This window comes from Meleagris gallopavo, chromosome 17 (assembly GCF_000146605.3).
Source record: "Meleagris gallopavo isolate NT-WF06-2002-E0010 breed Aviagen turkey brand Nicholas breeding stock chromosome 17, Turkey_5.1, whole genome shotgun sequence".
NCBI classification, from domain to species: Eukaryota; Metazoa; Chordata; class Aves; order Galliformes; family Phasianidae; genus Meleagris; species Meleagris gallopavo.
In genome coordinates, this window is record NC_015027.2 from 4596670 (window position 1) to 4622236 (window position 25567).

Genomic DNA, 25567 nt, shown 5'->3' on the forward strand with positions numbered 1-25567 from the left:
AGGATGCCAAAGGGACCCATGATGGTGCCTATACAAACATGGCGGGGCAGGCCCTGCTCTCCCCTGTGTAGCAGAGCATTTGCACATCATGAGGTATGGATACTGTAGGTATACATGAGGTATGGAAACACTGCAGCTGACCAGCGCCTGGTGACCTTTCAGCTGTCTGAGCAATGCTCTTCCTCTCTCACCTCCATCCCACTTACTAGTCGGGAAGAGAACAGGAGTTGAAACAAACACTGTGTGCTGTGCTGATGCATTCCTAACCAGCCGTGTCCCCACTGGCCACGTCCCCAGTCCCGCAGCAGAGCCTGGGCTGATGTGTCACAGAACAGCTGTGATGTAGCCCAGGTGATGGAATGGGATGGTAACAGCAACCCAGAACCTGGCCCACAAGCAGAACTTGCCCGGAGTATTTCTGTGGCACAAGTGCTAGCTGCTATTGCACAGGTGTAGCAAAAGTGCTGAGTCCCAGACTGAAGCAGTGATGGAGCACCTGGTGGGAGGGCAGGGCCAACCCAGGGTGCAGGCAATGGACGTGACTGATTGGAGGGGTGGAGCCAGGATCCAGCCCTTCCCAGCCCTCATTTAAGGCTTGGCAGTGGAGGTGAGGGGAACTTGTTGGAGATCTCTGTTGGAAGCCTTCTAAAGGTAAGTAGATCTTCTTCCTTTGTTTCTGTGTCCATGGCTGCTTTGTTTGGGCTTGTTCTCATTTGTTGCAGCCTAGGACTGTGCTACTCTGCTATTGTTACTATATTTTCCACCATATTGCAGCTGGTAAGGCAAATTAGCTGCTGAGAAAAACGTGTTGTGAGAGTTCTTTTTTTAAATACAGCTTTGCACCTTGCACTGCTGTGTGTCGTCCCGGCCGGGTGCGGGCCGGGGCCGCTCTTCTGCGGCGCGACCGCCAGGGGGCGCTGTGGTGCTGCGGAGGCGCCGGACTGCAGGGAGCCTTGGAGTCACCAGGACTGGGAAGGGCCTCGAGATCCCCCCGCACACCGGTGTGTCCATCAGACACGCTGTAGTGTGGCACGGAGTATCCTGGAGCCCCAGGCAACAGGTGCCAGGAGCGGACTGAGTGATGCCAGAATCCGGTTTCCCTTGTGTTTGGCTGCAGTGAACTTGTTCAGGTGGGAAGCAGCTAGAGGGAGGACAGTTTGTTCACAGGAGGTTTAGGAGAGAGCCTGAGAAGCTCCTCGCCTGGGCACTGCAGGTTTGCCTGTGCTCCCATGCTGGTGAGCTTTAATCCTGTTCTGAGCAGGGCTCTCTGCTTCATCATACTGGTGCAAAACTTGAGTCCTGGCCAGATGCATGCAGTTGAAACAAGCATCCCTCCTGCCAGCAAGCTGGGGGTTCAGTGTGGATCCCCTCTAGGCTGTGTGTGGGGTTGACCCTGCATTCAGCCCTTTCTCAGGCTGACACGGAGCAGAAAGCTGCTTGCAGCTCTGCATCACAGCGCTGGTAATCGTGGTGCCCAGCAATGCTGCTCCTCTGCTGCCCTTTTGCTGTGCCAGCACCGCTCTGCAGCCGTCTGCTGTCCCAGAGCTCTGCCCTCATCCCCTCCTGCAGCACCAGTGTGAGTTGTGCTCTGGGTTCATCCTCTGTGCCCACGTGTGTGCTGAGTTGCCCAAAGCAAGTGCAGGCTGCAGGGCTTTGGCAAAGAAGTCTGCTCCCAAGTGAGCGTTGGATGGCAGCGTTAAACTGTGCAGTGGGTGATACCCATGGAGGGGTCCTTGGGGTGGTGACGTGTGGTGACACAGAGCCAGGCCCTCCCCTCCCCCCTTCCCAATGCTCAGTGGCTCCAAGGGAGTGCTCGTTTTCTGGAATAAGAGAAACAATTCCTAAAAAGGAGCAGTCAGATAGAAAATTGATACCAAATGATGATATCAGTCCCCTGAGGGAGAAGGTTTGATCTCTCAGCCTATGGCTCCTGGGGATTAGCACACAGCGCTATTTTGGAGGCATTAAAAAACCAAAAAGTTTACTTTTTTCCTTTGGTAAGTTCATCACTTTCCCAGAGGCTGCAGGCATGCTGCTGATGGCAAGGGCTGTGCTTTGGGGGTGTGCGGTGTCTGCATGATGATGAGGGTCTGTGCCAGGCCCGGCTGCTGTCGCTTCAAGGCTCTGCGGTGCCAGGCACTGCCCCCAGCCTCTGGCACTGGTTCCACGCTGGCAATCCTTCCCATCTCCACTGTGGGGCTCTGTGATTGCTGCTGAGTGCCATTTCTGGGCTGCCAGGCTGAGTATGGAGCAGAATATGATGCTTGTGTCTGCGCTGCTCTGTTAAAGAGCCAGAACACATACACAACCCTGCTGCTTTCTGCCTTTTCCATCCAGACCCATTTCTGGATGAGTTCTTATGGAGGAAAAAGGCTGCGGTGCAGCTGATGCTTCGCCTCGTGCCCACGAATCTCAGTTGGAGCTGTGGGTCACAGCATCCTGCTGCTCACAGCATAGATCATGAGATATTGTGTGGTGGCAGTGGGCAGCTGAGCTTTGCAGCTGAGTTTCCAGGGAAGGAATTTCCAGCAACTGCAGATCTCTTCCCCAAAGACAGTATTTCAAGGAATTTCCCTCTTTCTCCCCCCCGTCTTGCTGGAGACTTCCTCTGCTTTTCCAAGTAAGACTTTGGCTTGCAGCCCTGTGTGTGGAAACTGGAGCAGAGCAGATCCATGGGAACGCAGGGGCTGGAGCTGATGCTGGCAGGTTCACAGCACACAGCTCCTATCTGCACCAAGTGCACTGAGCCCAGGCACTGAGCTGCTCTGCATCCCTTGTGAGCGCTGCTTTTCCAGTGTGCTGAATGCTCACGAGGAGCAGCAAAGGGACCTTTGGTGCCAATAAAAATAAAGGATTAGGATTTTTTTTGTTTTCCAGCAAGTTGCAGTTCCCAGTGTTGTTGCAAACTCAGTCCCCTGGTTTTATCCTTCCAGATTGGGGTAGCCCTGGGTCCAAACGCACCCTGGAGAAGTGTAAGGAGCACTGGTGAGATCCATCTCATTGCATCCCTGATTGCCACCCAGAGAGCCACTAAACAGCTCTATGCTCACTCCTTTTCCTCCAGAAGCTGCTGTTTAGTGCTGTGACCAATGCAGGGAGCTTCTTGGCCCCCCAGCCCTACCTCCTGGATTTTCTCTGGCTCATAAACACCCCAGTGTCCCTAGCACACAACTTATCCAAAAGTAAATTTTCCCCATTTCAAAGCCTTGTGAAAGAAACCAGAGGGTTTAGCAGCCGTGCTGTTTGCATACCATCCAGCCATTTGCATTTGATCTACTTCATCCTATGTTAGGTAATCCTTGAAAGCTGTGGTTGGTGTAGCCCCTCTGCATGCCTGTAAATCACCAGGGCGCAGCGGTGGCTGTCTGACTCATCTGATATGAACCATCCTCTGCCTCAGGAAGTAACCATCCCTGGGCAATCAGAAACACTCTATAAGGCCTGTGTGCTCCCAGGCCACGGGCTCTGTCCTTTGCTGTTAATCAAAGATTTCTCCCCTCTAATGGCAGATGGAGCGGGTACTGGCTGCAGTTGGTTGGCTTTCCAGGAAAGCTTTTCAGCATTACAAGTTTCTTGTGTTACTGACTGGTTTTCCCACTGCCTCCCATGCATTCTCTTCTCCTCTCTCACCGGAGACTCGTGTGATGCTTTGGAGAGCCTGCATCCCTGGGTGTGGTGCTGTGCCTTTTTTTTTTTTCTAGAGAGTAATTAAGTTGGCACAGATTAAATATTAAAAATGCTGTTCTCTGTTGTTTTCCCCCTTCCAGGGTGGCAGCTCTGCAGTGCCGCTGCCTCTGACTCAGAAATTTAAGGATGAGAGTGCCGTGGTTCCCTTTCTGATTGGTTTTTCCTGTGTGCTAAATGGGGTTGCAAACAACTGGTGCCAATGGGAGCTGCTGACAGCAGTGCTGGGCTCTGCTCCTCAGGGTGCACCCAGTGGGGAGCTGACCCCAGAATTAAAGGTGAGTGTAACTCACCTCGGGGCCTCTCCTGAATCCCTGAAGTGAGGGTCTAGAATCCCTCATACAAATTTCATCCAAATGCTAATTGTATTCTAAGGCATAACAAATGCCAAATTCCTTCTGAATGTTGCAAAAATATCATTTAAAGATGCACAGAAAACCTTTCTGTATTCCCGAAGTCCTCCTCGCTTCTGCAAATTTCAATACAAAACTCCTTCCTGCTGCAGCCCCCAGCAAAGCCTCTCCTGGATCCCCTGACAGGAGGAGCTGTGGAGGCTCTGCCTGAGGAATTGGTGGGCCCTGGCTCTCTTTGATATCGCTCACGTTATAATTAAGAGATAATGTCAATAGAATAAAACATTGTCTCAGGATAATGGTCTCCCGCTGCTACAGAGGTGTCAAGGCAAAGTCGAATCATTTATCAAAACTGAACATCGAGGCGAGCTTGGGCCATTTGTTTTTGCAGCATGAGGCATTAATCCTGGGACAGCTCTTCCTCCTGCACCTGGTGATGGATGCCTGCAGTGCTATGGACTGCCTGTGCTCGGACCTGTTGGCACACAGCAGGAAGCGGAGGGGCACGGTGTGTCACACCTGGAACCATGTCGTGGCAGGGCATGTGGAAACCCTGCCAGGTATTTTTCCCCTGGCTTTGTTAGTGGGGAGAATTGCTCCCTTTGCAGACATTGGGGCTGCAGAGGAGCAGGAGCGTTTTGTGCTGTCTCTGAGTGGCACCTGTTTTCCCAGTGCAGCCTCCAGCACCCGGAGCACAGAGCACGTTGTGCCCACGTTGTGCCCACGTTGTGCCCACGTTGTGCCCACGTTGTGCCCACGTTGTGCCCACGTTGTGCCCACGTTGTGCCCACGTTGTGCCCACGTTGTGCCCACGTTGTGCCCCTTCTGCAGTGTGCATGTTGACTGGGCTGGAGCACAGCCCACTTTATTTTACATATTGAGAACAGACTGGGGATTGGGTTGACTTTGTTGCATGGTGCTGAGTGGCTCCCTCATACTGATGCACTTTGTGTATGTTTGGCTTAAAGAGTAATCATTAAAAATTAGATTCCTGGACTCTGACACCCAAACCATGGAGCTGGCACCTTTGAGAGTGGATGGGGGAGATGGTGAACTGGTTGTCCAGCTGGGATGGAGGGTCAGGAGCTTGTAAGAGCGATTAGACTCTCACGCAGCATTAGGTGCGTTCATTGCAAATGGGGAGGTGAGAAGCCCTGCTTTGGGCTGCTGTTCAGCTCAGGCCAGAGGCCTCCAGCTTGTTTGGGGTACGTGGGCACTCGCTGCAGGGCTGCCCATCACCATGGCCTCGGGGTGAGTGCAGATGGGTGCTCTGCATCCCTGCTGCAGGGATTGCCATTGCCTAATAGTGGTCACAAAACAAAAAGATAAGGTGGTAAGCAACGTGATGGAGTGCTGGGAGCCAGCCCTGTGCTGTCACTGTGAAACAGCAAGCCCTGATTTAAACAGCCCCTCCACTGACTGACCTATGCCGAACAAATCCATTTACAGTGTCCTGTTTCCCCTCACTGTTTAACTACCAGAGTTCAGAGATGATTCCTTAAATGTTAATGGTGCAGGAATTTGGAAGCCTTCCCAGAGTTGCTTGGGGAGCCATGTAGGACTGTGCCTGACTTGCTTATGCAGTTCAATTTCCTGCTGAATATCAGACACCCTGCTCTCGCCTGCTGCTCTGTAATTAGAGCACTGAAGGACCATCACTCTTCAAGGCTGCTCATCCCGAGTTCAGCCCAGGTGAGGTCCAGCTCTGTGTGGGGCTGTTAGCAGCAAGCACTGCACCTCCTCTGCTCAGCCTGCAGCTCGGAGCCCGCTGCCTGCACAGCCTCAATGACAACAAGTGCTTGGCCACAGCTGTGGGGCAAACTTTGACATTTTGGAAGCGGATGCCTTTTTTTTCTGCTCGTAACTTAAGCTTGTCTGGTTTATCAGAGACATATGGAAAGTTTACTGCGTTCTTGTGATGGACCTGGCCAAGTGAGCTGACTAATGAATGTGATTTTATTTATTTCTTATTGTAGCTGGGACTTGGCGTGGGAGACCTCCTCCTAAAGGGACGGCTTAGGTCTGAGGAATAAATCACTGGAACTTTTCTCTCTCCGCATGGCAAATCCATGGGGAAACCATTGCTGACAGGCTTTGTTCCAAAGCCCGGGGGATGCAGCAGCCCCATGGGGCGGGCAGGCACGCAGTGCTCAGTCTGCAGGGTGACAGAGCTGTGCATGGCTGTTGGCAGCTCAGCCAAGCGCTCAGCTCCTTTTCCAGGCTACTCAGGGAGGGCTCAGCCCTGTGCAAGGTATGAGAGAGTGGAAACACAGCCTCACGCTGGCGGCTGCCCAAGCTGCTGCCTGGGGATGCGCCGGGCTCTGCAGTGATGCATGGCTCCGGCACGGCACATTACCGGTATGGTGTGACTCTTGCACGGCCCTGGGCAGCCCCTGCCCTCATCTGGGCATGTGTCCGCACTCATCTCGGAGGGCATTTGCCGTTCCCATCAAATAGTAGCTCAGTCTCACAAATGCCAGCTAACTCCTGCCTGGCTTCAGAGAGAGCAAACCCACTGCTTTTCATGGAGTCCTGATGAAAGCACCAACCTTGGTGTTTGTCCTTTCCAGTTTTGTCTCATTTTTTTGAGGCAGGAACGAGAAATAGCTGCTCACGTGGCTCCATCAGTATCTTGGTTCTATTGCTGGGTGGGAACAATGGGGCTGTGCCTGGCATCTCCTCCATCTCTGCCAGCCCCAAGTGTTGGAAGGGGATCCGTGGCTGCTCACACACATTTTCCCAGGTTGATGCTCAGCTCAGGCTGTTCCTTGCTGCTGCTTCCTGTCATTGCCACAGCACCCATGTTCTGAATGATCATAGAATCATGGAGGTTGGAAAAGACCATCCAACCATCGTCTTGTCCCCACTAAGCCATCTGCCACAGTGCTCTGGCCCTTCCAGGTCCTAGTAACTCTGTATCTCAGGTCTGGTTTTCCCTCTACAGAAACCACATGCCTTGGATTTAGAGTTATTCGGCTCAGGAATTCAATTGGGTTCAGCTGAAATTGTTGTTGGTTTTCTACTACTCCAAAATATTTGCCTGTATCTTTCCTCTGCTGTTCTGCAGTGTGTGGTGCCCACTGAGGTTATGACAGCAGCACTGCAGAATGCCAGTTTTTGGCTTGGCTCTGGTGTGCTGACTGCCTTGCCTTGCTTTGAGCAGAGCTCCTCTCCCAGCTCCCCTGCTTGTCCTGCTGCACAGCTGCCATCCTACAGCTCATTGTGTGCCACCCCATTTGGTGGCTGCCCTCCATCTTTAATGCTCCATGTTGCGTTTCTAGGCAAAATCTCTTCCCCGACTCCCTTCTTGGTGCTCTTTCCCCTGCTTTGGTCTGCTGATGCATCTTGCTGTAAGCATTACAGGGTACTGTGTACAGAGCACGCCTCAGGGAAAGGCTTCTCTCTGCAGCACAATGGGGATGAGCCTTTGCTGCTGCTTCTGCTTTGCCCACTTTATGCTCTAGTGTTCCCCAACAGGTGCATCTCCTGCTGGGGTCCCATAACCCTCCCATCTCGGCTCAGGTCCCTTTGCAGACCACGCTCACTGGCTTTGAACGCCTCTGTAGCCCTTGGCAGATCCAGAGGAGAGTTTTGCACCACATCTGTGCCTTCCTCCTTGCAGCTACACGCCCCGAGCCCTAGCTAATTCTCTGCCATGCTCCTTATCCCTGTTCCTCATTGAGAGCAGATGAGAGCATCTCATAAAATTAGATCATCCCCACATCAGCCTTCTAGTAACACAAAGACCCATTGTTCACTCGGGAATCTCCTTTTGGCAGGGTACCTCTGCAGAGCTCTGTGGGTGTGCCGGGCCCTGCTGGCAGGTGCAGCCACCCCAATTCCCAACCACGGGGCTCAGGAGGATGGCTGGGCACAGGATGGCCGTCTCACAGCAGCCCCTGTGGGTTTAACTGGTGAATGCTGACACGCGGCGTTCCCCGGCGTCTGGCTGGCAGGGCTGTGTGTCTGCAGCACTTCCAATTTGTCACTGTCGTGCCTGGCCCCGTCTCCTGCTTGTCTCTGAAATGCCTTCTGACCGGCGCTGGGGAAGTTATTGGCACATCGTTTATCTTTTAATATTACCAGAAGGTTTTTTTCTACAAACAGCCTCCAGATTACTATCCAAATTATATTGGGTTGTTCTTCCCTTTACCTGCAGACTTTCTCTTGGCACGCTCTGTGCCCTGTCTGCTTCAGTGCATTCCCTCTGTGCATCCCGGTAATGCAGGGTGTGGGAAGGATGGGGTGTCTGTTCCAGGAAGGGGCTGATCCCCACAGTCCCCACCTTGATGCTGTGGATACCACAAGAGCAGTGAGGTCTGTGCCTGGTGTACAGGGAGGCAGCAAATTGCACATGGCTCCCCCCAACAGGCAGCAGAGGTGGGGCATGGAGGCAGCTTTTGGGATTAAAATGCAATATTTCTCAAAAGGAACATCCCAAAAATGTCTCTGCATGTACTCCTGCAATGAGACAAGCAGATATACAGGGTGGGAGCTATGTGCAGCAGTGGGTTTTCTCCCCAGTACCCTCTGAGCATCCCTCTGCTCATGGGCTGTGCCAAGGTTTGGTGCTCAGTGCTCCCTGCAGCTCCTGGCTGCTCCCTGTGCCTGGCACAGCCTGGCTCACGGGGAGCAGAGCTCTTCTTGGAAGCTTGCTCATGGTTTTATAGCTCTGCTCTGTTAGAGATATCAAAGCCATTTGGTTGTCATTGCTGTTTTACGAGCCAGGCTTCAAAGGATGCAATTCCGTGCGCCGGGCAAAGATCTGCTCGTATCTCATGGAAAAGTGTGGAAAATCCCTTCCTTGCAGAGCCTGTCCAGCGGTGGGGTATTGCTGTAGCCACATCCCCCACTCCGTCACAGAGCACGCTGTTGGCCCTGCAGAGCAGCATGGCCTGGGGGCACCAACCCAACCCCTAGGGTCTGAGTGCCCACACCCTCTGATTGCCAAAGCAATGCTGGGCTCAGGCTCTGTGCCCTGCCCCAGCCCTGCCCCAGCTCCTCCACGCCGGGAAACTCTCTCAGTGTCTGGGAAGACCCTGAAGCTGCATGAAAGTTCAGCCCGTGATTCACTTCCTTCCTCTTCAGGATTGGGCTAATTTGAGAATGTGCACTGAGCATTAATTACCGTCCTTGCCATGCTTTTCAATCCAGGCATCCTTTATCAGCCGTCTTTCTGCTCACTCAGGTCCAAGGCCATAAAAGCTCCCCCATTAGGAAAAGAAATATTTTACATCAGGTTTATACTGTATGCCTGAGGTCATCAGAAGTACAGATCGAGTGGCAGAAATAAACACTGCGCTCTTTCTTTCTAGCATGAAAAAGGGATCAATAACTCATTGATTTAAATTAAAATGTCTTCTTAGCAAAATGCCTCTGAGCAATGATGTTTGCAGCCCCGTGTGTTGTGATGGTGATGGAAAGCAGCTACCCCTGTGCTGCAGGCATGGCTCCATCCCCGGTGAGGTGCCCACAGCTGCGTCCCACCCCATGGAAGGATGCAACATGGGCAGCTTTTGGAAATCACCTCTCCTGGGGCGTGAGCTATGCAGACAGCACGTGGCAGTCAATATATCAGCCTTCTTGGTGAAGTAATTAAGGATAAATGCAGGATTTGGGGCAGAACCACTTCCCAGACTGGGAGGTATGACACCATGGTACATCACTGGGACACTGCTGGCCATGATGGGATGCCAGGTCCTTCCCTCGTGCTGCACCACGTCCCTGTATGGCACCTTTGCTTCCACCCTGAGCTCCAGCAGCTGCACCTACAGCTATTCCCACCAACTAATTAAAAAGTGACTATGTTAGCAAATGCATTTAGAGTCATTAGCAAACAGTCAGCTCGCTGATTTTGAAGATTCATGGCACTGGTATTGGGTAAATGATGGCCTTTGGAGAGTTTTCTTGCAAATGAGCTTAAAGCAAGGTTTGCTCTAGCCTTGGGGAAACATAAAGAAATGCAGTCAATAGCTGCAGAAAGTATGTGCTGCCGGTCCCACTGAGGCAGGCAATGCCTCCCTGAGGTCCTGGCAGTCACTGGGCCGTCCCCTCCACCAGCAGAGGCTTTGCTCAGGGACCACCTGCGAGCAGCTCCCGAGGGGTTCCTGCTCTTACCCGCGGGAAGCAGGCAGCAGCCATGCGTTAGCAGTAAGCGTGTGGCTGTTGTTTCCCACATTTGGTTATAAAAACCTGCTGGTCTCCAACTGTGACACGTATTATGGTCTCGGTTTCGCAGTTAGAATAATGTTTAGTTTGGCAACAAATGCTCTCAATGTGCTTATAGAGGAAAGGGCTCTCTGTGTTCGCTGGGAATTGCTCTCAGCCACTCTGGTCCTTCTTTCTGCCCCTTCCACCTGCTCTGATGGGTCCCTGTTTGCTGGTGCCACGCTGAGGCACTGCGTGTGCTCGTGGTGGTTTTGCAGTCTCCATCCGAGAGTTGAATGGAGCAACCCCAGGGCTTGGCATGCCTTTGTTTTGGGGCACCTGATTTATGATCTGTCACAACAAGGCTGTATTTCTGCAGAGGTTCAGGGCATTCCCAGAAGTTGGTGTGGGTTTTGGAGACGTGAAGCTCCACCATGTCTTTATGCAGAGCCTGCGTGCCCCGAGCTGCAAGCAAAGCTTCCCTGGGTATAGATAACTCGCATGTGCCTCCCTGCTTCCTTCTCTTTCCATAAATGCTGACGGTGGATTTCTGCCATGCCTCAAAACCTTCTGGAATAAAAACATTAAAGGGAGCAAATTATTTAAGAGCTGGGAGCACGGGTGGGAGAGGCGGCAGGAGGCCAGAGCTGAGCTTTTTGGCCATTAAGTTGCATATCATGCTTAATATAGCAGGTGATAGCTTCAACCTCCCCCCACGTTCAGGACAAGAGCCAAGAAACAGAGGAACTGGTTCTTGTCAAGGGAGACGTGCTGGTGCTGGGGAACGAACACAGCCCTCTGTTGGGGAAAGCACCGGAGCTCACGTACAGAGGACACATCCCTGCAGCAAGGGACAGCTGTGGGTGGGTGCTGGGTGATCTCTGAGCTCCTTCCCAACCCACCCATTCTATGATTCTGCAATTGCACCAAGGTGCCAGGGGCTCTGGAAACGTTCCCGCTTGGTGCTAGGACGTGTTGCATTTCCATAAATGGGAACACTGTGGAGATAATGGAGATCCAACAGAAGGTGCTGCTCTGTGCAGTGCTCCCAAGTGGGCATCTCCTGTTCCCAGACGTTTTCTGTTGGCTTTTTCTCTTTCCCCAGAACTCAGCCTTCCCTTGAACTCAACAGTTGTTCTCTTCATCTTTGTTCTTGTCCTTGGAGGAGCAGTAACTATTGCAGTGCTGAGGTCGGAGAGTTGCCTTTTGCTGCCAGTGCACTTTGGGGCACAGCTGGGACCATCCGCTCCTCCAGATGAGCCAATGTGGTGGCACAGAGCTGCTCTTCGGTGCCCCAGTTTTGTGTCAATGCTTAACCAGCATGAGAGAAATAACCAGCTTCTCCCAAAACAGCACTCCCAAAAGGAGCCTTATCATCCCTCTCATCACTCTGCAGGACTGACTGCCTGGGGTGAGGTGAGCCACGTTGGTGCTGAGCCGCCCAGCCTCCCTGGTGTCACCTCTGCCTTCTGATCGTTTTAATTCCTTAGCAGCAGCATCCCCATCTATTAGCCTAACACACTGTGTGTAATACTCTTAATGCTGATTAAATTAAAGAATGTTTTCCACTAAACCCAAGTGGTGATTCTGAGCATTAATCCCTTCTTCCCACCACGGAGATGTTAGCGGCGGTGCTCCCGCAGTGAGGGGCTTTGCTCAGCACTCAGTCTGCAGGATAAAGGCAGGGATGCACACAGAGGGAAGGAGCATTTCCTTCCAAGGCAGGAGAACCCTGCTTTATGTTCTGCCTGTGTCTCCAACCTAACAAGATTTTGCTCATTTAACTCTTTAAAACAAGTGATCCCAGTGGTGCCTGCTCTGCTCCAAGGGGACAGCACTGGCTCCTGCTACACTGTGCTAGCAGAATGAGAAATGCCCTTTGGTCTGCCTGGCTCCACCTGTGGCTCAGCCATCACCATTAAGATGGAGAGCTGCAGGGGTCATGGAAAGCTCATAGTAACCCCAGGAGAGTTCTTTTCCTACCTCTGGGGAGATGTAGCTGAGGGTTCTCCTGGAAAAAAAATAGTTTAATGCTAATATAGCACAGCTTTTATTAAAGGGAAATATTTTGCACTTCAAAGGATCTATCATATATGCGGATTTAGAAACAAAAAGTGACTTTATCTGACCATAAAATCTTGTCGGTGCGTTACCCATTTGCCATGGGTAGCCAGCTTTGAAACGGAGTTCTCATCGGGGTGGTTCTTTCTGTCCCGGTCAAGGAATGAGATAAGGCAGAAAAGAAAAACCCACTAATAAAAAGTCAATATTTGGTTTGGCTTAGAGAATTGAAACCTCTTTCTTCTGTGAAACTGCTGCTGACCTCGCAGGGATTACTTTTATCTGATCTGGGGCTCCCTCCCAACAGAGAGGGATGGGGCCGGGAATAGGGTCTGTCCCACTGCTGGGATGAGCTGGTGCTGGGTGCCCTGCCTCTCCCGGTGGCTGCTCGGGGCTCTTAGCTCCCTGCATGGTGGGCCTGGAGCATTTCTCTTTAATTGATGAAGCTTCTGCGAAGGGGCATTGAATTAAAGCGGGGATTTGCCAAACCGGTGCACCTTGCTGAAAGCCCGAAATGAATTCTTGCTTGGCCTACCTATTAGGAAGAAATATTATTGTTTTCTGCAGAGAAGGGTGGGAGGGGGTGGGAAATCTATACCTTTCTGGTTTTAATCTGAAATGAGAAAATAAAATATTCCTCCCTGCTGCTGGCAGGAGCTGTTTGCTGAAATCCGACTGGCTGCCGCTTCTCCTGCAGCACTGGGCCGTGGGTGCAAAGCGCTGTGCGCCCCATGTGATGTGAAGCAGAGGGTGGAATTCCTGCCCAACAAACCCCAGGTTCCACCACCACCAGGCAGCTCATGCTGCACAGGTCCGGGCCGCTCTGCCCAGCGCCGCCCGCTGGAGCGATGGCTCAGCTCTATCGATTGTGTCAAAGGCAGTAATTCGAGACAGCTATTTAAATTCACAAGAGGAAGCTCTCGCAATTATAAGTGTCTGCGGCGGATTATTAATCATTGCTGTTATGGCTATCGAGCCACGAGGCAGACACTTTCTGTAAGGCTGACGTGAGCGCGTGCCTCTCAGTAAGGACACGGGTCTTGCTTTGCTGACTGGTTCGCAGTGCGGGATGAGAAACGAGCAAACCAGTCGGTATAGAAATCAGTGTGCACTCAGTGAGCACTGAGTGTGTGAACTATCAGGAGTTTAAATTCATATTCCACGGTCTGTGGGGATGGATAGAGCCACTGATGTGTCCTGGGGCACCCGGCTGCTGCTGGGGATACCTGGTGATGTCGGCTGGGCAGAGCAGCGCCATGCAGCCCTGCTTCCCCAGGCCCAGGTTAGCAGGCAGCTGAGCAGAGCAGTCCCGTATAAAAAGCTGCAGAAGAGATCAGAACAGCTCTCCCTCTCCTCTTCCATCTCCTTTGCTTAGTGACCTAGAACTAAATGTTTTATTATTAGAAGGAAACATCTCTGTGTGTGTGCGTTGCATCCCCAGCAGGCCTTTGGTGCAGGTTTTGCAGGGCTCCACCGATGTGATGTGATGCTGCAGAAAAGTAGGGACCTCAGCATCCCATGGGAATCGGCCGTGGGTCCCCAACCACAGGACCATCCTTCTGGGTTCTGGGGCTGACCCCGTGGGGTGGTGTTATGGGGTGGCTGGCACAGCACTTTCCCCTCCTGAACTTGTGCTGGTTTTGATTAAAATCCTCATCAAACGATTGTTTTGCCTGAAAGGAAGCTTTTGTTCTCATTTCGGGACCTCTCGGTTATAAAAACTTCAGCTGAAAGCACTTAATTAAAGATGTGTTTTTCCTGCTCTGTGCCTCGGGAGGTTATCTCAAGGCACACCATGTAGCAGGGTGGCACTGCAGCCTGGATGGTCCGTCCAGGGACCCCTCCAGAACACCTCCTTTTGGGGGATTGGGTTTCCCTTTGCAGGAACAAAGTGCTTCATGTTGGCTCTGATCACCGGCAGATACATGACTGTGATGGAGCAGAAGAGTGTGTTTGAATGGAAGGAGAGCTCTCTCCCAGAGGATGCTCCCAGCACTGGGTGTGGAGCTGCCATTGGATGTCCTCGTGCTGCCGAGCTCTTGGATTTTGCTCATCGGCCATTGGTGGCTGTCAGAAATTCTCCTGCAGGAGCCAATGCATGGAGCACTTCCGATTCCACCCCTGTTACAGAATGGAAAGAATTAGTGCCTCAGTCGCAAGCATAAGGCAGAGTTTTTCCTATGGAAACTGCCCTGGGAACCTTAGGGCGTTGCTGTGATGTGTTCCATCACGTCTTTCCCAACTTCATTTCCCTTTGGGCTGGGGTGGGTGCAGTTGTCCTTCCTTAAATTTAAATGTCTCCTAAATAAATGGAATTCACTGTGGCTTATGTTTTAGCCATCTTCTTTCTCCATCCCTTTTACATCTTTTGGGGATGGAGAGGGAGGGGTTGTGTGGCATAGATGGGAGAAAGCCAGGTGGGAAGAGCACGGCAATGTCCCCTTTCCCTTCTCACCATTTGCAGCAGTAACAGTCTGAGCCCACACATTGTGAGCAGCCAGCTCAGCACTGATGGGTGCTGCCGTTCTGCTGCGCTTTGCTTGGGTTGTGTTTGTATTCACGCTTCCCACCCTCTTCCTTCCATTAGCCCCGACGTGTTCAAGTCTCATTTTCACATGGAGTTTGCCATGCAGAAGTGCTGCCCCTTCTCACCAGGACTGCCATGGAGAGGAGTAGGTGATGGCACTGGGAATGAATGGGGCAGGAGCTGTGCTGGGTGCCCCCGAGGCACCGCCCGCACGCTTCCCTCTTCCATTTCATGCGAGACGAGGACAACGTATGCTTCTGCTGCACCAGTTCTTGAGATGTTAAAAAACAAAAATAAGAATAAATATTGCAGACAGCCCCCGAACAGTCTGTTCGAGATGGAAATCTGGCTCTGTGCTCAATGCGACTTTGCTGGCTGCAGGAGGGGCTGCGGTTCTCAGACAGGAGTCCCGCAGAGCAGCAGCGGTGCAGAGGGCAGGGCTGCAGGGCCATGTGGGGTCATTCCTTTGGGCACCGTGCGGCTCTGATTGATAGCCTGGAGAACAGCTTCTGGTTCAGAGTGCACATCCGCCCCGTTCATGCTCCATGATCTTTACCCCCTTGAGGAAATAGCAGAGAAAGGGCAGATTATCGCCACCAGACCGGGCTCCAGGCATTACCATGATAAAGGCACAGCAGCCCCCACTCAGCACCGCTCCCCAGCGCTCCCCCATTTATGTACCTGCAGCATGGTGTCCTGCAAGGACCCTACAGGATGGGGCTGTGCTGGGGAGGAGTGCTGCTCGCTGCTCTCGGGTTGACGTGGACCCAACACAGGGACACACGTTGGGTGCTGTGGGTTTGTGGCCCTCTAGGATATGTTGAGGTCCCCAGGAGGGAGGAGCCCCATCTCCCCACGGGGCTGCTGGGTGTTATCCTAAGGCAGCTAATTAATACAGTGGTGTCTATAATCCCACGCAGGGAGAGCTGTAGCGTTCCCCAAAGCTTCTTTGCATCATAAAACTCCTAATCAAATACAGCGTAGATCCCTGCCCTCTCCATAGCTCTAATCCCACTTCTCCTCCAGAACTAAACGGCTTTAAATTCTTCAGCCCCTGCCGTATTCAGCTGCAGAAGCAAAACCGTTGCCATTTTTAATTCCTCCCCCAGCGCCAGACCAAAACCTCCGCAAACACCGCCTCAATAATCCCCACTAATTTATCGGAGGTGCTCGTGAATGCTAATTTTCATGTGCAGCGCTCCTGGATCACAATTACAATTGACTGGCTATAAAATGATAATTATGCACTGGGAGCTTTGCGTTGTGTAAACACCTTAAATTGATTCCCCTGCTCTGCCAATGGTGAAATTCTTTCCATAGCATGCTGGCGCTATCTGAGATCGAAACGATTGCGCCTTTTCAAAACTTTTCTACCATGTATGGATTTTCTTGCTGGAGGCAGTGAGCACGGCAGGGAGCTCTGCCTGCAGGCAGGGGGGGGCTGGGGCTGCAGGGTGGTGCTGAGCTGGGGACTGCCAGCCCAAATCCCATGGGCTTGCTCCAGGCCCTCCGTTCCCCATGCATGGCACTGTCCTGTGCTGAAATAGTGATTTCCCCTTTGGCCCAGCAGCCCCTGAGCATCCTCCTGAGTGCCGTGAGCATCATTCTGCACCGTGGCTCCACTGGGCATGGTGGCACCTCTGGCAGACAGCTGGTAATCCTGTATCCAGTATGAGAACGTTTGGTACAACAGTGTGTTTCTGAAGCTGTTGGCAGTTAACCAGAGTTAACTGTTAACCGGAACTATTAACCAAGATAACCAGAACTGTTCTGCTCTTAGCCTGTGCTGGTGCATTCGGACTCCTCATGCTGGGGCAATGCCTATCCATGAGGTATTTCATCAAACTGTAGAATATTTCAAGTTGGAAGGAACCCAGAGGTATGATGGAGTCCAACTCTTGGACTCACGTGCCTCCTATCTCAGGGCTGAGTGCTGTTCCTGTGCAGATGGGGATGAATTGGCCCAGAGGCTGCAGTTCAGCTGCGTTGAGCTCCCGGCCATCCGGCCTTGAGCGCTGCACTCGCTGCCTCTGCTGAGCCCGTCTGGGGAAGCAATGGCTTTACACCATGTGTTACATTTCCCAGAATGTATGATCCGTCCATTTAAAGTATTTCCCTCCTCCAACAGCAAATAGCACGGAGCAGCCCACCCCACCCTGCCCTGCCCAGCTGTGTGGGGAGTTCTGCCAGATTTTGTGCAGGGGAGGTCGCAGAGCACCGTGAGCACCATTCTCTGCAATGCAATCGCTCCAGACAGAGCTCCAACACACACCAAGCATTTAAAAATATGTTCGTGGCACAATTTTGTACCCGAACGACACGGCAATGCAGTGTACAGCTCAGGTGAATTATTGTTTTGAATATATGGACAGTTTAGCTTATGAAATACATAACTCATCCGGTATATGGAAAAGCAATACATCTTCCATTTGAGCAACAAATCAGAGATTACTATCCTTGGGGAACAGAACGGCTGTGCTGCACTGAGCATTTCGACTTGGAGTTGACGCAAGTTTTCATTCCTGCTCCATGACCAAATTTCCTAAGCCGAGCCGTCAAATGGAATGAGCTCACTCTCTCCCTGAGCCGTGCTGCAGGTCTGCTGGAAGGCTCCTGCTCTGCTCCAGCAGCCAGTTTCGAGCTGGGCAGAGCAGTGAGAGCATTGCTATTGGCACTTCCCGATGGCAAAGTCCCATCTCTGGGAGGTAGTAGGATGGTGTAATGAGGACGTGGCTGCGGGCACAAACCTGGGGCCACAACTTTGGCCATGGCCGTGTGTCCCTGCACAGTGGGACGTGTTCCATGCTGGTGGCACGGCGACTTTGTGCCCGGCCCCTCTGCTGCTCTGCCCACCTGGTGCCCACCGGTGCGTGCGTTGGGCTCAGGAGATGATCTCGTTACAGGAAGATTATGCTAATGAAATGTTTCCTGAGATCAAACTCATTTTGTGTTCAAAAGCATTAAAATAAATGGCTTCTAATTGAATCTTATAAATGGTTCCCTCCTGATAATGAGCTGCTATTAATTATAATTGAAGGAAGGCAGAACGTAAACACACAGAGCAGCGCGGGGGGAAGCGGGGGCACCGCGGGGCGTCCCCACGGCCCGGCCCTACTGTTGTGCTGGGACTGCAGCGCCGTGTGGGCTCTGCTGGGGACGCTGCAGGGATTCCCTATTGGTGAGGAGGGGACAGGGATGTGTGTGTCGGGAGCGTTGGCTCCCGTAAGGTCTCAGCTCTGTCTCACTGCTATCATTGCTGTTTTCTTTTTATTTTGGATAAGCCCCGTCCTTCTCACTGCAGCGCTCTCTGCAGCGAGGGTGACCTCATCTGCTTCAAAGCAGAGAACGGGCATCTGAGCTCAAGCAGAGAAAATTTACAGGAATCCATCTGTCAACAGGGACGTTTCCATTTAATAAGCGCTGGGTTTGAGCTCACATCAGCCCCTCCATTATTTATAAGCTGAGATCGTACAACTTCTCCACTCGGGTCTAAAAAAAGCAGCAAGTGTCTTTTATTCTCCCTTCACACGGAGCAGAGCCGGGGGGGCTGTGGGGCTGCATGGGTCCGCTGGGACCCAGTGGGGATGCTCAGCGCTTTCTGCAGTGCACTCTTTTTGCTGGGGGGGGGGGCACCCTCAGGACTATTTCATGTCATCCCTTTGCTTTTCTCCCTTTGAGGTCTCTATTTAGGGCACGGTGTGGCTGTGGCCGGAGCAGCTCGATCCGGAGCCGCTAATGGCCCCGGCTCTGTGTCTCATCTGCTTGAAGGGAATAAAAGGGAATAATTAAATAGCCAGCGATGCAGCGATCGATAGCATTGCACTGGTAGTGATGGAAAAAGCACTGCCTGAAGGATCTGCTGCGGGGTGGCGGTGCCAGAGGGCTGTGTTGCTGTGGGTCGGTGCTCTGTGGGATCAGGGGGAGTGGATTGCGTTTCTGTGCTGGAGCAGCACCAGTGCTGTATTTAAATATGTGCTCATCTGTGTAGGTGAAAGGTAAAAGGAAAACTCCCTGGGATGAGGGGTCACTACCCTCCCCCAGGAATCCCTCAGAGCAGTGCAGGCTCTGTGGGGAGCTCCATGGCTCTTTGGGGAGATGACTGGCTTTGGGGTGAAAGTTGGCTTTCTGGGGTATGGCTGAAGCACCATACCATGGTCCCCAGTACTCCCCCTGCAGTTTTATGGCTGGGAAAGCCAGTGCTAACTAGCTTTAACACCTGAGCTAGGAAAGAGGCAGATTAGCCCAAGCATCGCACTTAGTCCCATGGCGGGGTCCAGTTTGTGCGGCCCTGGACCCACTGCATGGGATCCCACTGAGCCACCAGGGAGGGCTCAGCATGGTGCAAAGCATCACTCCCTTCCCAGTGCCTCCAGTGCTGCTGTACCACACTGCTACCTGCAGGGACCCCCAGCACCGGCGCTGTGAGTGGAAGGCATGGGCTTGTTCCAGCAGCACGTCAGCCCCATCCTGCTCCAGTCAGCTGCTCGCTTCAGCATGGTGTAGCAGGGATGGTAATTGTATGTTGAGTGCTCTCCGGTTGATTAAGAACATATTTATTGAAGTTTATCTACTGTAATATGTATGAGTCTCTTATTAGATAATTGCCAAACCTCAAACACCTGTTTAACAGATCATATATATAACCCATTACATAGTTGTGAAACCACACTGCTTTTAATTCCTCAAACGCGGATGTGAAATCCATTCCCAATTAAATTCATTTCGAGGTGCTCCTCTGCCAAAGCCTTCCCCCTTCCTGTGTGAAGGGACATGAGAATTGCTGGTGGCAGTGGCGAGGGCACTGCCTGCAGAGGTGTCTTTTCCAACCTCAGTGATTCTGTGACTCTTTGCTGATCCGGGGATGCAGGTGGGGGATGCGGTTGGTGGGTGGGTGGGCACGGCTTGCTGGTTGGACTGGATGACCTCAGAGGTCTTTGCCAACCTTAATGGTTCTATCATTCTATGGAGGAAGACTGGTAACCTGCTTATTCCCATTCTGCAAAAACCTTGCCCAAAAGTGTTCTCCGTGCTCTGGAGCAATGCACCGGGCTGCAAAGCACCAATCTGGCAGCTGGCGGCTCGCTCATTCTGCCTCTCTCTGGTTATTTTCTGTTCACGATAAAGCAACGCAGAAAGGAAGCATGAAAGCCAAGGGGAGGTTGAGAAGAAACACGATCCCTTATCTACTGCATGCCTGACCTGCTCAAATGTTCCCGTATCAGCAACTATTTTCCTGGCTCTGGGTTTTCACAAAGCTCTTGAGCCCTGAGAATGTGATCTGAGATCACACTGGTGAACTGAAGGCCCCCATTCCTCTTCTCTTCCCTCTGCAGTGAGCTCTGCTCAGGGCACCGCTCAGCCCTGGGATTCAGCTTTAAACTTAAGTGGCAAGGAAAGAGAAAAAGGGCCTCACTCTTAATAGGAAAGGAATAATATCTCTTCATCTCCATCTGCAACCGCGCTCGAAGTCATGTATATATGCTGTATTTCAGGTGAAGCCACGTGCAGCGCTCAGAAAGGCGACATCCCTGCGCTCTGCTCTCGCTCCCATTTGATTTTGGTATTTTTAATATCGCATCCAGACAACGCAGCCTGTCAAAGCCATGCGAAGCATCCCTTAACTAAGCCAATTTAAAATGTGTAACAATTATAAAGAGATGGGTTCAGATGAGTCAATTTGTCTCGAGTGTTTTCTAGCTGAACTTAATAATATCGGAGATGTGAGAGAAATTGGAAAAAAAATCACCCTCTGCCTTCAATCCTTTTGAGAAGTCGAGATACCTAATTCACTCTGGCAAGTGATAAATGTCCCTCCCCTCTCCTAATTACATCTTGCCTTAGTCACAGCGGTGCCTGCTAAATCTCCTTTTGTGCCTGCACACACCGCACAGCGCCCTTCTTTGCAAAGGAGGAAGAAAGGAAAGTTCTTGACTGGATTTAATGGAAGTGCGATTCATTGTGCTCACGTGGGTCTGCTGTGGGTGCGGGACGTGCAGGCTGAGCTCTAACTACAAAGTGGTGCCCAATGGAAGAAGTTGTGTTGGGGGTCCAATGGGGTGCTGAGGCTTCCAGAGCTGCAAGGGAAATGAGAGCAAGTGTGTGTCCGGTGTGTGTGGGACTGGTGGGGATCCAACCATGGGGCAGACGGGCATGACACCGCACCCGGAGCCCCAGCAGAGCTCCTCCTCCAGGAGCTACAGCTCTATTTGGCCATTTGTCTTGCTGGGTCTAATTACACCAAGAAAGCAATTATAATGTTATGCTCTTCGGATTATCGTTCTTGCTCAGGGCACCACAATTAGTGTATGGTTTGTAGTTTAATGATTCGGTGCAAACTTCCCAACTGCTGATCAGCCATCTCTGGTCGGTTATTTACTGCTCACTGGGCTGCCCTGAGCTCAGGGGTGCTGGGCCAAACAGCTGCCATTGGCTGGTGACACATTGCTGAGGTCCATTCGGGAGCTCCTGGGAGAGTTTCATAATCTCTTTTCCACTGGAAAATTTCATTAATTCATTACAAAATGGTAAATATAATCAGAGACTGGTTTTAACCGAAGGATATTTTCTTGATAAATGCCACGGCGTTCCTTGGGTATGAGTCCAGGAGAAGGTTAAAGAGCAGCAAGCAGGAACCAAAGCCCATTGCCTGCAGCACTGAGCATCTCTTGCTGCTCACGGTTGGTTCCCACCAAGTTTTCCCACCGCAGAGGCTGGCAGCCAACCTCAGAACGCTGGGGCCATTAAATTTTCATGATATTTTTGCAGGGATGTCTTAAAAACAAAGCATTGTCACAAACAGGGAGGAGGATGCGGGAAGGAGAGGTGGCTTGCTGGGCTGCCAGGACTCCAGGTCAGGGTTTGCTGGTGGCAATGGTGGCACTCACACGGCATCTCCTCGAGGCACGTTTCGCTCCCCGCAGTCGCCCATGGCTGCAGCAGTTTCCCCCTCTCCCTGCATCTCACTGAAGCTCAGCACCGTGCCGAGCATTGCAGGCACTGCTGTCTTTCATTTCAGCGGTGGCTGCATTTCAGGAAGCTAATGAAGTGATGATTTGCCTTAATTGGCCCCTCGGATCTGCCGATCACTCCTCGGGCTCTCAGGTCGAGCAGAGAGCTGGTGCCTGCTGTTACTGGCAGGGCAGAAGGGCTGTGCCTTGTGGCACAGGAGGGTTTGGTGAGCAGCACCAGGTGCCGTGGCATCCACTGCCATGGGGTGCCCCTGGGTGTGCCAGGGGCAGATGTGCAGCACATCCTGGCACCACAGCCTTCTCCATCTCAATCATAAGCTCTATAAAGGAACACATATCCAAAACATTCCAGACGTTCTGAACATCCTCCCTGAGAAGCCATCACCTGCATGGGACATGCCCTGAGCCACGGGGCGATAGCAGGAAAGGATGGGACCATAGAGTCACAGGGGGCTGATTTGGGGTGGGATATGTGTGTTATTGCAATAGGAATAAATATTTTGCAGGAGAGCCAGGTCCACAGCTGATGGCCTGACATGGGCTGGGCTCCAGTTGGGTGGTGAGCAGGGAGAAACCAGCTGAGGCAGCACAGCGAGAGGGGATCTCAGCAGTTTGCATCTTCTTTGGGTGATTTGGGCAGCACTGCTGGGGACGCAGCAGAACGATGTGAGCAGCAAAGCGCTGGGCTGGGTTTCCTGCTCTGCTGGTGTTGTGTTCGCAGCCAGAGCTCATCATGGAAAGTGAGATTCAGGAGGAATCCGGGGCTGGTGGGGGAGCGGCGGAGCCCTGGCGGCGGGGGAGCAGCTGGAGCTCAGCCGAAGCCACAGCTGCGGGGAGTTGAGTTACTCAGCTTCCAAATCCACATTTTTCTGCGGTTCCCTCATTTGAATGTGGAATAATGCAGGAATTGTGAGCGGGGCTGGGCAGGAGCACCCAGCCTGCACCTGGTGCATGGGGCTGCCTATGGAGCACCGACCTGAGCCCACCACAGCGTCCCCCAGTTATGCAAGGGGAAGCACCAAAAGGTGCGATAAAGGCTGCTGATGTGCACTTAGTCCTTGTGCCCCTGCTTGGGGTTATGCTCACTCTCTGCATTGTGCTGTGCCCAAAGGACCCAGCCTGCACCCAGCAGACCCACGTGCTGACGGTGCAACCCAGTCAAGGGAGCTCCAGCCCTGCTGGCATTCCTCAGATGCCTGCAAGGGTTCGGGTTGGCCAAAAGGGAGCCCTGGCAGGGAAGGCAGTGCACACAAATACTTCTCATTCCAGATGCTAACCCAGCCAGATTTCTTTTAAGCATTCCACACCTGTTTTCCTCCCCCTCCCTTCCCAGAGCTCCACGGAGGTCCTGGGTTCTGCTCGGTGACGTGGAGCAGCAGGCACATCCCTGGGGGAGCATCCTCTGTGCCATTAGCAGCTGGCACAGGGCTCTGTGGGGTTTCCTGCTGCCTCCTGGTGTCCCAATCTCTCCTCGTTTCACAGCACTTTCACTCCCCCAGTCTGTGCATGTTACTCCCAAAGCCTGCATTGATGGGTAGGTGGTTGCACTGGATGATCTTAGTGGTCTTTCCCAACCTTATGTTCCTATAATTCTACTAACTGCATTTCCCAGGTGCTTGTGCTTTATTCCATGCTGCAGCCAATAAATGCACTCACTAATTGGTGGTAAGTAACGAGGTGAGCCTGGCCCGACCCATGGGCAAGGCAGCAGAGCTTTGTCTTTTGGATACACATACGGCTTCAGTGTCCTCGCCGGGCACAGAGACATGGGGAAGGTCTGGTCCCACTGCAGAGAGAGTGCTGTGGCTCCAAAATTAAACGCAGTTGCCATAGAAATATTAGTTGGGAACAAAATCTTCGAGATGACACTTCAGCAGAAGATGGAGCGTTAGGGAGAGATGAGGACAGGGATGAAAATAGAACAGTTAAAAGGGAAAGCCTTCAAAGGAAGCATGGTGTAGGTGAGCACAGAGCACACCGCAGTGGGTCAGTGTGTTGGTAGTGGTGGAATTGTAGGGCCTTGTGGGAAGGTGTGAGCTGCAGGATTGAGGGTAGGATGGATTTCAGGATAGAGGGTGCAGCAGGATCAGGAGGATTTAGATTGGATACAAGGTAGAAGTTTTTTTTTTACTAAGGGTGGAGAGGCACTGCACAGGCTGCCCAGAGAGGTGGTGGTGCCCCATCCCTGCAGACAGCCGTGGTCAGGGGATGGGGCTGTGAGCACTGCTGGAGCTGTGGGTGTCCCTGTGCACTGCAGGAGTTGGACCAGATGGGCTTTAGAGGTTCCTTCCAACTCAAGCACTTCTGCTCATGCTTGTTGGGAAGTGGGATCCAGGTGTGCCAACATACAACCCAAAAGACAAAGAGGTGTCACATTCTGCATTTTCTGCCTTCAGGTTGAGGCTGGAAGGAGGCTTCCAGCGCTAGATCTGTGCCTCTGCTCCAAAGAAACGTTTGTATGGAGTGTGGGGAGGGAGGTAGAGAGGTGTTGGAGTGGTGCAGAAGTCCTGCTGAAACTGAGGTGGGGATGGGGGTGAGGATAGAGATGGGAACGGGTACTGGGGTGAGAATGGGAATAGGGATGAAGATGGAATACTGACAGAAACAGGGGTGAGAATGGAGATGAGGATAGGGATGGGGATGAGGATGATGATGGGAATAGGGACGTTGAAAATGGGGATGGGGATAGGGATGGAGACAGTGATGGGGATGGGCATTGGGCAGGCAGCCCAGGGGAAGCAAGGGGCCACGACCTGGCAGAGCAGCGCCTGCCTGGTGCACCCATCTCCTGCGATCTTTCCACTTAAGAGGCGGGAGGATTACCACGAAGTCGTAGTTTTCCCATGAACCACCTCCCACTGTGTTACGCTCTGAAGTTAATTGCAAATGAGGAGATGGAAATAGCTTATTTTGACTTTCCTTAAACAGTGCTTCATTGATTTTTCTTTGCCTTATTTTTTTCTGTCTCGAGAGGCAGGCCCATATCTATTGGAAAATAGCAATTATTTCTGTAATTCCCTAGAATTAGTGGAATTAGTTGAATGGGGGAAATCTGAAGCAAAATTCTGGTTAGGAACACAGTGAGGTTGGAGGCGCGACGCGGTGCTGCATCACAGCCAAACACAGAAGCAGCGTTTTTAATAACCTGCAGGTTTAACTCGATGATGAGAGCATAATTAACTTGCTGAGATGAAACACAAGACAAACCTTTGATTTCTTTTTCTCGAAGGATGCTGCAGATAGATCCCGAACTTAGTATTCAATTACTTAAAAGAGAAAAAAAATTAGCAGCTTTCTGATGAGAAAAGCACACTGCCTCCTTCATAAGGAGAGATTTATGAAGGACAGCGAAGGAGCCTACCTCGGGGCTCAGTCACTGCTGGCTTTTTTCAGGGGGTGATTCAATTACTTTAAGACACATCGCCTAAAAGAACAGACCGGGCTCTGTTCCTCGGCAAATTAATCAAGTTCCTTGGGTGGTTTCTCCGGGTTAGTAATTCTGTTGAGACGGCCTTCTGTTCCCTGCCTCGTCCCTGCAGAGAAGGCAGGAGGGAGAAATGGCTGTTTGTGCGCTGGTCTCGGTGCAGAGCATCGGTGGGAGCGCTCCTCCAAAACCCGCCCGCTCGGAGCGGCTGCGAAAGCAGCAACTGGTTGGGAGAGCTGTGAAAGCAACGTGTGAAGGGTAATATTTTCACTGCGCCAAAAGGCCATTTGGGTTTGTTGTCATCCGTGAAGGGCTGTGGATTTGATTCGTAATTACCGTGAGTGATGTTTGCTGGAGAGCGCGAGCGGATCCTGGAAATGTCACCGATTTTTAACACCTTTTT

The 25567-nt window shown here is 52.1% G+C and overlaps 1 long non-coding RNA gene across 4 annotated transcripts in view; it reads left to right on the top strand.

The window, feature by feature from the left end:
- The first annotated feature begins 191 nt into the window (after window positions 1-191).
- LOC109370322 overlaps window positions 192-25567 on the top strand; it is a 28617-nt gene continuing 3241 nt past the window's right edge. For all 4 annotated transcript variants that reach the window (XR_004161576.1, XR_004161577.1, XR_004161578.1 and 1 more), the window contains exon 1: window positions 192-651. This is a non-coding gene — a long non-coding RNA (uncharacterized LOC109370322). The remainder of the gene's footprint in view (window positions 652-25567) is intronic.